At 33.1% G+C, this 12985-nt stretch overlaps 1 protein-coding gene across 1 annotated transcript in view; it reads right to left on the bottom strand.

Annotated features, from left to right (window-relative positions):
- The window catches only part of MGAT4C (MGAT4 family member C), a 495008-nt gene that overhangs the window by 227704 nt on the left and 254319 nt on the right, over positions 1 to 12985 (bottom strand). Inside the window, exon 4 of the mRNA XM_074869407.1 lies at positions 5919 to 5997. The gene's annotated coding sequence lies outside the window, so the exon portion shown is untranslated. The remainder of the gene's footprint in view (positions 1 to 5918; positions 5998 to 12985) is intronic.

A 12985-nucleotide genomic window follows, 5' to 3' on the forward strand; every position in this document is an offset into this window, starting at 1 on the left:
TAAAACAGAAAACAAACAGATTCAGTTATTTGCTCCAAACATCACAACCATGGAATCTCATTGCTGAGAAATTAACTTGTACATTCTCAGCTGTAAAGAAACTTCTTAAGTACTGCTGGCACTCAAAAGCCAGACCTACTGTTCTGATTCCAAACTACTTCCATATGATTTCTGGAGCTGGCATCAGATCTGTAAAGTTTAATTTTAACAAAGGATCTGGCTTAACAAATCTTATGCATGTTCAAAATATCTCGTTTTCCATCTTCCTTTCTAATAAGAATATTAAAAATTTCCTCTATTAGACATACGTGACAGTAGTGAATCCCTGTTTCCTATTTAACATTGCACTCCTTAAGAAAGTGAAATTTCATTTTGGTTTAATACACTTTACTACAGTTTTAATTCAGTTCATCTGGACTCTGAGATGTAACCTGTGTCTCAGATAAGAGAGGGATTTTTGAAAAAAAACCTTAAGAGCTTTCTAAGAGAAGATTTCTGGGGTTCAGTTTGCATAGAGCAGCAATAGAATGAAGTTCTTTTTACAGTGGCATGTAGTTAAAGATCAGTTAAATGAGGCAGTAATTTACCAATATGTTATAGAATAGTTAAACATACAACAATTCATAATATTTTTACAAAGTAAACTTCAAAATAAGAAATGTTAACTACACTGCAATAGAAAATAAATATGTTAGCTCAGAGACAGTCACAGAATAAGTAGTCACTAAATGGTATATTTTAAAGACAACTGCATGGCTGTAAGTCATGCAAAAGGTGGTATTGAATTGAGATATATGTACATTATTAAAACATAATTCTGGCATTCACAGTAGCCCATTAGATTTATATACTTTTTTTCTAGATCTAAGTTCAGAAGAGTCAGGAAGTGTAACTTTTCTGCTTTGTTTTTACTATCTGTCTTCAACATATCCATAGCCTGTCAGCTAGTGATGTGCATTGCTGTGTTGTTTGCATTAATATCGATAGTAGTTAATAATTAATGAGTTCAGGCACAGACATTTTCTTCAGTTTTCACCTTAGGCCCAGACTCTCCAATTTTCTGCCAAGTTTCAGGAGGTTCACTAAAAAAAAAAAAAAAAAAATCACTGTGCTCTCAGATGCTGAATACAGTAATCCTTATTTAGGCAGATATATAGAATAAAATGTTCAACAATGGCCTCCAGTACTCAGCTTTTACTTACTGGAATAATGATTTATGCACACCTGACAATGCAATATACAAACACTGGGTACATGAAGAATTCTTCAGAGAATTCTTAAACTGACAGAGTTTGCACAACATATTTTTGTCTATACAAATCCTGATTTTCAGATCAAAGGGAGGGGAGAAAATTTTTTTAAGCTGCCTTTATTGCCATGCCAAAACCCTGGTCTCCAAGGCATTGTATAAAGCTGAACTAGTCAATTTGTAATTAAATCTTATAGGATACAGCAGTGATACTTGCTAGAGAAAAGGCCAGCAGTTATGGTCAGCAATCTTATTTGCAACTAACAGGGTAATACAAAAGTCACAGTTCACAGAAGCTTTATGTCTGTTATTTTATGTTAGAATAATGCTGTACAAACCAATTAGCTGGTATAATAGTGTCACTGTGTATTTAATGAGAAACCTGGATCTGGCAAAATGTCTCTGCCTTTCTCACATTTATAATGTCCTGTGCATTACTGGAACAGTAGTTTTACATTTGAAGGGTCAGTCTTGTGGGGTGATAAGCAATAAATCTCGTAAAGCACTTAGCCTATATATAATTAATATAGGATGGTATAACTCCTATTCCATAAATAAGATTTTTCTTACAGTTACAAACAATGGCCACAGTTCCAGAAAAATCAAAACTGTATGTAAGCTATTAAAATTAAAGAAAAAAACAATATAGCAACATAACAGCTTCAGTTAATGTATCTATTAAGGTGAATGGGAGGAGAGACTGCTATGTTTCTGACAGACTGCCGAATTACGTCAACAATGCATTGACCATAGCATGAGGGTTTTTCACATCCATGAGTGCTGGTAAGCATGGCCTTTTTCTTTTGCTTCTTTGAAACAAAAAAGATTCAGAAATATCACAGAAAAAGGAGGGGGAATAGTAGAAGAGAAGATTGAAGGACTAATGAAAGATTTAAAGGGAATAAATTTACTACCTTAAGCACAAAGTTCTGATTTCCAGAAAACCTCTTTCATCAGATTCTTGTAGATTTCCAGGTAACAGAGATCTATATAAAGTTTTACAGAGAAGTGATGAATGTTTGTAAAGCAGACCTTGTATTTAAATCAGGGAGTAAGGATGCCACTGAATTCTCAGAAAGCTGCAGATTCTTGCAAATTCTTCTAAGATGAAATTATAATATTCAGTTATATTTTTACGAGATTATAAAACTAAAAACCCAAAACTTGTAGGAAACATTTATATGGCAGATTTTTATTCTGTGACAACATGACTTTTCTAGGAAAATGCAAAGATCTTCATATTGTTGCATCCCTGTAAGTAACCTCAGTATGTGGAAGTATGAATGGAAAAAAATGTGTCATCACAGATCCTGACTACTAATTCCTGTCTTTCTAGTCAGCGTGGAGGACAGTATCAGTCTAAATCTGCAAATAAACCTTATTTGGATATTCAGATTGCCTCTCATTTCTGTTATCATGACAAAGGATTTACTTTAGGCTTTTATCAAAGTTTCAATGTATTTACATGACAATTTCTAATTATATTCTGATATGATTCAATATTGTTTTAACTGGCTGACCATTTCAGTTTCACATTTAAGGAAAACAATGGTTTTTTATATGTTTATAAAAGATAGCCAGGTATATTAAAGAATATTAAAAAAGCTTTACAGCAGGGTATATATAGGCTTGTCACTAGAGGCCAACAAAACAAGAGCACTTCAGAAAAGAAAGAATTAAAGTAGTTTTTAAACATGGAACTAGGAAGAAGCAATTCTACTTCGTTCAGCAGGAGGTTTATATGATCATCTCTTTCTTTCCTTTAAAGAAAAATGAAAATATCAGGCTTAAAGAAATAAACAAAATGGAAATATTGCTGTGCAATTACCAGACAGCCCATCTTCTTTCTGATGGTTTACAGACCACAAGAAGAAAATGGAAATCAATCAGTGAAGCATGAATTTATATAACTAGGACTCAAAACTGTAGTTTCCTAGACTACTACTGATGTTCTAAAGAGCTAAGAAAATCATGCACATTTTCTTCCTTAAGTAGTAATATAGTTACAATAGATTAACTGTCCTTGTCTTTTGCCTAATTTTATTTTTTTTTCCATGCATTACCTAGAAATGAACACTGCTGGGATAAGAAAATTTAACTAATAATATATATAAAAAAATTGAATTAATGACACAAGCATTGAAAGAACACCAATGGTATTAGGTGACACTTCACAGATTAAAAATGCACATCAAAATGTTAACTAAAAATATTTTCATCTAAAGAGGAAAAATATTGTATGAATTACTGGGAACAGATTTTTTTTAGCATTCAGTAAGCTTAACATCTTTAACATTTCATGCTCAAAAGTCAACTGACACAGAATATTTTACATTTATAAAGGAGGAAAAATGTTGGGTTTTCCTATGATGCCATTTTCTGTTCAGTATTTGAAACTCATGGTTGACTTGCAATAATGTTTAACTAGACATAAGTTTAAGTTTTGTGTTCTTGAAATAGAAGAATTATGAATTTTAAGAATTTAAGAAGAATTTTAAGAAGAATTATGTCTCTATAAATGCTTTTAAATGTATGTACTGTATTTGTCACCACTGCTAATTAGATATACACACAAGCTTGAAGTTCATTGTTTAATTTACGGATTAGAATGTGTGGAGGATTTTTCATTTAAATACTGTGAATTCTACATGATTGGTATAATAAGCTGTCTTTTATAAAGCCTTAGTAATTACTAATATCATAAAAATATCATTTAGCAGTGGAAGTGAGGGGAAGGAGAGATGGGAATACTTCTTAATCCATGCAGTGTAAAGTTTTCCATTTGGTCTACAATAAACTGTTCCTGTAGAGTGGAAAGAAAGTAATTGCATTTGGTTTATGCTTCATCCCGGTATAGAATATTCACTTTTCAACTGAAAATAATGAATTGATTTCTGGACATATTTTGCTGCTATAAAGATTGTGAATAAAATTTTTTAATATACCAGAACTATTGCTTTTATGTTACAGTTTACATGTCCTTTATTGCATTAATTCAATATCACAAGTTGGGAAATGGAAGCAAAATGTACCAAAACATCTTTCTAATACCCACACTAGGAGAAAGAAATTAAGTTGCAACAAAAATATAGTTCGAGTTAATGTGCCCTTCATCTACTGAAAACTTGCTGGTAGACTTTTAGAAAAAATGCATTATTTTAAAATTGCAACATTATTTACTTTCAGGATTAGGAACTCAGGAAAATTTTAGGACAGTTTTAGGCTTGAATAAATTTCCACAAAAATAAGCCTGAGATTTATCTCTGTTGTCCAACAGCACCCTTCTCTGAAGCCCAGAGAGGATCTAGTGACAAAACAAGAAATTTAATCTATGTTTAATATATAATAATTATGACAAAAAACTTTACTAACAGAGATTGAAGGACTTATTATGAATCTTGACACAATAATCAGTAACCATTCATTTGGTCTTATGGAAACTACACATATACTCTTCACAGAATGATAGTTATCTACATTATATTAAATAATAATCATCTTCTCCAGAAAAAAAAAAAAGTTCTAGCCTAAAATCTCTAATTAGATAGAGATTTGACCTGCCAAGATCTTGATAGAAACAGCCTGTATGAATCAAGCATGTTCCATCCAGTAGCATGGTTCTGATGACCCCTGAATGTGACCTGCTCCCAGTGGAAAGCAATTTAATGCTCTACTGCACACAGAATAGTATATATGAATACAAAAAACCCAGATAAATTACTGACAGGTACATCTGAATAGGACTGCTTCTTAGCCACTTATCTGTAGCCAGGAAAGCTTGTTTCACCTCAGTTTAAAAGATAAAGACACATGGCAGGCTGCTTCTGCAAGTTCTCATTAGGCAAACAGCCTCCATTGTCCATTAGTGGAAAAGTCTCCCTATTATTTAAGGAAATGTGACAGCAATGGAGGTGAAGTGAAAACTATCTGATGGCAGGAAATTCATCAGCGCATTATAAAGCTTTTTACCTGCTACAACTTTCACCAGCCTCTTTCTCTTTCCACTTTTTTCATCTGACAGCTCAAATGCCCCAGAGTTGTAGCCATGGCAAAGGTCAAGAACATAACAGCAGGGCTATAAAATGAGGCTGTTTCAGGGGGAGAAGCTGCCAAACACAAAGAAGTTTACTGAGCACTAGACAGAGATGAGAGCCCACATCTCGGCAAATTTATCTTAATAGCTGCCACTACTTTTGAAAAAACATTAAGAATGTTAAAAAAAGATTTAGAAGTTTTACATATCTCTGAAACCCAATAAAACTAAGAAATATTGAAATATCTGTTATAATATGCATATTAGAAAGTTTTATTTATCTTGGGAACCACTGTAAATATGCATAACTAATAAGTAGCCTCTCTTTTGAAAAACATCCATGTCAATCACAAACAATTTAAAATATTCATAAAATAATATATGGCTTATATGAGGCTCTTCTAGTGCATGTACGAATGGGTGTTTTACTAAAGACTAAATCACTTCAGTATGATGCTCAATTAAAAATAAACAGAAAATACAATGTCTTCTTGCTTCCTTTAATAAAGACAAGGTTTGCAGTGCTATAAATGTCAAGATGAAAGCCCAGAGTTTTGCTTATGTTAATTTAATCCTGGAAATTTATGGTTTTAATTTTTCACAATCAGTGGTAGCAATAAGGTGAACTTGAATTACCTTTCACAATGTCCAGTAATACTCTTATCAGGTCAAAGAATAGGTTGGGTGTCTGATTAGAAAATCCAAAATCAAATTCCTGCTAAAACAAAGAAGACAGGATTTTAGCTTCTTATTCTGTCAAAATGTTAATCTTTACATGTATACATATTCAGTATGTGCAAGAAATAAAATAATTAAAAAATTATAACTTCTGCATACGTGTCCATTCAGATATAATTTTGACAACTGACAAAAGACTGTCTGTTGTCAACATCAGGTTATTATTATGATGCACATATATAAAAAATATTCTAAAGCAAGTCACCCATTAAACATTGTTAGGCTCAAATACCAATGATTTTAAATAGATATATAGCCCTATCAACATTTTGCATTCTCCAGATTGTATATTAACATATATGATTCAAGCGAGAATAATTGTGGTGGATTGACCTTGGTGGGCTAAATAGCTTTTATTTTTAATCTGTATATGACTAATTTTTCCATCTAGTCCCCACACATGCAGATACCAATGCAATATGTTTTTGGATGAGATAAATAACATCATGTTTAGAAACTTGGGATTATTTTTTCTGATTTTCATTTTTAGATTTCATACATGTATTCAAGACTGAGTTAGGTGTTTAACATGGTAAACTTGGATGAAAGATGATGTATGTTCTGTTTTGAACATACACCTGTGTTGTTCTGTATTGTTATGACTGGTAGTTAAGGACAGTGTCTAAGGAAGTATATGTCATCATTCTATTTTTATCTATTTCACATTAAGAACATAATAATAATAGCAAACAATGTATAATGATTTCTTTTAAAATTTGAAATACTGCCTTAAATTATTTCAGGCAAAACAGCTAATTTTGCAGAGAGAAACTGAATTCATTTGTCTCAAAATTAAAACAGTAGAAATGGATGCATGCTAATTATCTGCCAAACTGTTTATAACTTGTTACCTTGATTTTATATGTATATACTTCAAGTTCTGTACAATCTGAATGGAACTTTTGGAAAAGCCAAAAAGGAAGAAATAATTTAATCAGAGTGACTATTACTGTTAGTGATTGCTGAAATAATGGTTATGAACAAATGAAGTGCCTTAGACTCTACAATCACTGATAGCACTATGCAGATTGATTAGGCCTATCTAGTTCTAAAAGTCCTTTTTGCAAATGCACGTCGCTTTCAGTGCCTTTATCTCAGATGCAATATCTTAAGAGATCTGTTTTTTTCTTTTGTTTTTATGTAGAACTGATCCTTTTTAGGAAATATACTTGAATAAAACGATTTTGTAATGTATGCTTAAAAGTTCTTAGAAATGTACTGCAGACATTTTGGTATTCTAAAACTAAAATATTCATCATGAAACTTATTTACCCTTGAGTGTCATGAATGTGTTTTGACAGTGCACATTTTATGTTAAGAGTAGACTAGAATGTGTTTAAAAAAAGGTAGATTATAAATATATATATTTGTTTGTGCTTGTACATATACATATATATACAGATACTTATATATCCCTTAAAAAGATTATACTTCTCCAAATTTTTCACATAACATGCCTTCTTCCATTATACAGACAAGATCAATTGTACGATGCTAAGAAATAGTTTGGGAGCATTCCACACTAATAAAAGTAGGAGATTTTCCTGCAGGAATTATTTATTATATGCATATCTGTATCTATGTCTATATCTCTATTTTTCTATCTCTATATATTTATATGTATATGAATTCATAGGTATGTATATGATTAATTCCAACAGGATGTGGAAGAAGAGAGGGAGTACTATTCCTCTCTTTTTCCTGTCATCATTAACATGACTATGTATGGCATACTGCTTCCTCATCTGCAGAATATGCACACTTACCCCAGTCATTGCAAGTACTATTATATGCTTTGGAGGTGTCTGATGCTAATCTCTTTGGGCCCCACTACTTGCTAATATAGATTAAGCTAATATGCCCTAATTGCTCTTTAATGTGACCAATGAGAATAAATAACATGTAACATCACTGCCAGAGAACTTTACTGACACTTCCCCTTAAATCTTGAGTCATCAGAAGATAAGAAAACAGCAGACAAGACACCTTTTTCAAAGATAGTCAGCAAAATGGGAACTATACACAGCAAAGAACTGAGAAGCAGGTGAGGTTTGTACTTGGAAAGAGAACGTGATGAAAAAGAGCAAGTAGCAGTGAGGAGAGCTGCCATGGGATCTGGTTCCACCATCATGCTCAGTGAAGGTGTGGAGGAAAAAGAAGCAAAGGATCTATACAAAGAAAGCAGTGAGACTAACATATTGAACGGACTTCAGAAGAAAAAGGAAATAAAAAGAACACTAGCAGCATAAGTAAAGACATTTATGGGAATGAAAACAGTTTCAAAGAAAGTAAGTCTTGATAAGTGATATCTAAAATGGTACAGGGTGAAGAAAAGTGTTGTATAATCATCTGAGGTTACTGTAAAAGCTATGTGTAGAGTAACCAGATCTAACCAGAGATAAATATAAAAGACATAACATACGAAATAGAAAGAATTTGCATCTCTAGAATAATTAGAAAAAAATGGTATTAATCAAAATCAATGAAGGAAAGAAGTTCTATTTTTTGCCAAAGGAGATTTCACACACAGAATTTCTTAAAACACTTAACAGCAAGTCAATAAACTGTAAAAATACTAAAAAAACCCAGAATGCATAAAATCATACAAATGATAATCTACTCATATTGGCCATAAAAACCCAGCTATAAAATCAGTTAAAGCATTTTAAATATGGTTATAAATATTTTAATGAGAGCCTTTTTTTTTTCATTTGCCAATAACTTGACACTTTTCACATTTAGTACTATTATTTAGCTCATTTGTGGCTCAATGTAGATCAATTAATGCCTTTGAATAGGTGATGTACAGCTTTAGCTAATAATCCATGACAAACATTTTCCTAGGTTGCAGCACACAGAAAAGAGATATGCAACTCTGATCATTGGCTGAAAAATCAACTTCTCAATTAACTGGTTCAAGAATCAATGCACAATTGATTTATAGCAAGACTCTCAGCTTCACTATAGACCTTGATAGGTAAAGATGAAATGAATGCTTAGAAACATGAACCGGAACTTTTCCAATTAAATTCAATGTGTTTATGACACATAGTTTACAGTGAAGAAAACCCCTATTAGAAGAATTCTCAGCAGCAGTGTCATAGCTGCATGGGTCTTGCAGCAGACTAAGTTGTCTCCATTCAAATGTTTATGAAAGGAGGGTCCTCAGCTCCTCTTATTCTCAAGCTTACCCCCAGATAAGTAAGTAAAAAGTAAAGTAAAAAATTAGTTACTGGCAAAGGTCATAATAAAAACATAACACACTCAGCTAGCCTTTTAATAATAGAATTACATTTTGATAATAGACATGTAAGTCACCCTTCCCCATTAGCACTGCCTGCTGTGAGACAGTTTTTCTCGTGACCAGAAGCCACACCTATACCTGGCACATCCAACTTCAGCAGCTCAGCATATCAGAGGTATTCAGTGTGCTTCAGTGCATACCACAGCCTAACATTGAACAATTAAGCATAATGCTTTAAAACAGATGTCTTAGAAGACTGGAGGTGCAAAATATAAATAAGCACATTTTAGAATTTCTATGTATATCACCAGTTCAGTAAAAATACTCAGACTGTGTATTATAGGCACTTAGAGAACCATGTTACAATAATTACATAAATTATATCCAATATAGTCTTATGGTCCAATACTTATCTGATGGGTTGACCTTGGATGTCTGCCAGATGACCACCCACCTGCTCTCTCACTCCCCTTCCTCAACAGAATGGGGGGAGAAAATAAGATGGAAAAGCTCATAGGTCAAAGTAAAGATAGGGAGGTCACTCATCCATTACCATCATGGGCAAAACAGAATCAACTTGGGGAAAATTAATTTAATGTATTGTCAATTAAAAATAGAGTATGATGGTGAGAAACAAAGGCAAAACCTAAAATACCTTCCCCCCCATTCCACTTTTTCCCAGGCTCAATTTCACTCCGTCATTCCCAAACCCTCTATCCACTCCACACACCCAAGTGGTGCAGGAGGGAAGGGGAGTGGGGGATCAGCACAATAGCTTCTCTCTGCTGCTCTGTCCTCATCACACTTTTCCTCTGCTCTGGCATGGGGTCCTCCATGGGCTGCAGTGTGGATATCTACTCCACCATGGCTGTCTCCCACAGGCTGCCGGGGAATCTCAGCTCCGGTGCCTGGAGCACCTCCTCTCCCTCCTTCTCTCACCTTGGTGTTCACAGGGCTGTTTCTCACACTTTTTTTCCCCACTCCACTCTCTGTGGCATTTTGTCCTTTCTTAAATGTATTTTTCCAGAGCTGCTACGATCTTGTCTGAGGGGCTCAGTTGTGCCCTGTGGCAGGTCAGTTGGAGCCACCTGGAACCACCTGTGTCCAGCATGTGGCAGCCCTGGCTGCTCCAACTTATAACAAGGCCTGTTCAGTCATGTAAACCTGCCCTTAAAATATTGTCTCTTATTTAACTCATAGTACCACGTATAGTTCTTACACAGAGAAAATAATTCATTAAAGTGGAAATTAGATCAGATTTAAAATTTGAATTATTGTGTTGCATAAAGGAAATGTAAGTAATTTTCCCTTTCTGTCTAAAGAACTTTAGTCTATCAAAAAATTTGGACCTTTTACTTGTCTCCTTGCTGCATAAAAAAACTTTTATCTGCTTTTATAATTTCTCTCTGACTTTATAAACCAAACTTCCTGTTGTTCCTTTACAGCTGATTTCACATACTTGAGGAATTGAAATAGCAACATATATAAGATATAAGGGGGTAATAATAAGCATTACATGACCTCAGACATTAGTAACAGGTATGGTGTCTCTTATCTGAGGGTGCCAGAAGTATCTTGTTTTAATTATTTCCAAACTCGGAAAACATTTTCAGACAAAAATGCTGAAGTCACTGTAAAAATAATTCTAGTTTCAAAAGCATATATTCTACTTTAAAGTCAAAATTTCATTGAATTTGCACAGAATTCTCCCTCCACATTACCCACAACTCCATATTCAACCCACTTTTCCTTATTGCCAACCTGGTTTCTATTAGCTTCAGTTAATTGTTCATGGTTATCTCCTGCATGAATGTAAGGAGAACTGGACTCTTCACATCTTGAAGACCACACTTTCTGATATTTTATATTAGTTCTACAATTACTTATCTTTTTCAATATATTTACCCGGAGAAAAAGTAATATAAAAAAATATGACAGACAAAACACCTGCAAACCTCACTTTCAGTCCCAGTGAAGGGAAAACATTCCTAAAACTGCAGAATTGTAAAGCAGAGAATGTACATCTTAAGTTCCTACTTGAGCACTATGCAGTAGAGAAGCATTTCTAATTTGTATAGCAGTGTTATTACATGGAAAGAAAGTGATTTTTTTAATAAAAATAAAAGCATAGTCAGTAGTATTTACAATAATATGCTTTTGTGATTAATACTGAAAGCATGACTAATTGTAATATGTACAATAGGAAATGATTAATGCAAACTTAAAATTCATTTGGGGAACATTATTTAGATCAAAATTAAGACTTGAAGAATAAATCATCATTAAAGTGACAACTAAATATATAGTGAGGTAATTCTTCAGGTTATAAAAAGTGATTTTAACATGTCTGATAGGATGAAATAAAAAATACCATAAGCCTCAGAATTATCTAAAAACCTAATTTTTGTGGTGACACTTTGACCTTATTTGAAGAAGCTTTAGTACAATTTGTGGGATAAATTAAAGATGATAGAACCACAACATACATACGTTCTAACAATTTGTTAGAGAAACTGCAATATTTTATAATTGTCAAATCTAACTATATTTGGGGCAATAGCATCAATCATAAATATTCAGTCTGATATTTTTGTTATCACAGTTATTTTCCATTTTCTGCTATTAAAAATTAATTTCAGATTAGGGTTGTATGAAATATATAACAATTTATAAACCAAGATGAAATATAACTTTCATGAATTTAAGGTATTGCAGGAAGTCACACATCCCTCTGCTTAACAGGAACTGCATTTCATATCAAAGAAGATCTTTAGCTTTCCTTTAAAAATAAAAACATGATTTTATAAATGAAAAACATAAATAAAAATTGAAAAACAAAACAAAACAAACAAAACTTCCAAAACATATTTCTAGGATTGGAAGGAAGGAAATTATACTCTGTGTAGGTGAAAAGGAATAAACAAGACATTCAGTAAGAAGTACTTTATTTGGGAAAAAAACCCAATGAGCTGGATTAATTTTTTTTCATGGATCTATACGAGAAGGTCTATATGAGAACATCATGTTAACTTTGATAGTTGAATATTAACATGCATGAGCTAATAATCCATGGATGCATGTCACTGCCACTGTCAGTGATAGGTGAAAATGCTTGTTATGTTACATACTATAAGATACAATCTGCAAGAGGGTGTTAACTCATGAAATTGTTTTTAATATGAAATAAGTGGCTGCTCATATTTCAATTTCAAAGGTCTGACTATTATGGACAAGCATACTAGAAGTGTGTGATAACAGTCCAAACTTAAGCTTTATGATGATGTTATTCACTGTCTCAGGGACCAAAACAACAAAAATCTGTGCATATGTATATGTTAAGAAACATTACTGTGGCCTTAATCTTTAATACAAGATACCCTTGTGAGTATCTTGTAAAATCCTCAAAGGACTAAAAGAGGTGAGAAGGAGGTTTGGAAGGTGGGAAAGAGGTTTGGAAGGTGAGAGTAACTAGATTTCTCATTCACATAAAGCAAATATAAATTTAAAACATCTCTGTTTCAAGGTCCAAAAAAAGAGGATGAGCTATTCCAAGAAATCAAACCAAAAAGCAGCAAATTTGTTAAACTACATAACCTTACTGTCTCAGGCAACTTATACTGCTGTTACCTTAATGAGGAAGATATTTCATCTTCAGATAAAGCTGTACGGTCAGCCAGAATGACATTTATTGTCACATCACTTTTTTTAGTCTTCCACATCT

Source organism: Strix uralensis, chromosome 5, assembly GCF_047716275.1.
Source record: "Strix uralensis isolate ZFMK-TIS-50842 chromosome 5, bStrUra1, whole genome shotgun sequence".
NCBI lineage: Eukaryota > Metazoa > Chordata > Aves > Strigiformes > Strigidae > Strix > Strix uralensis.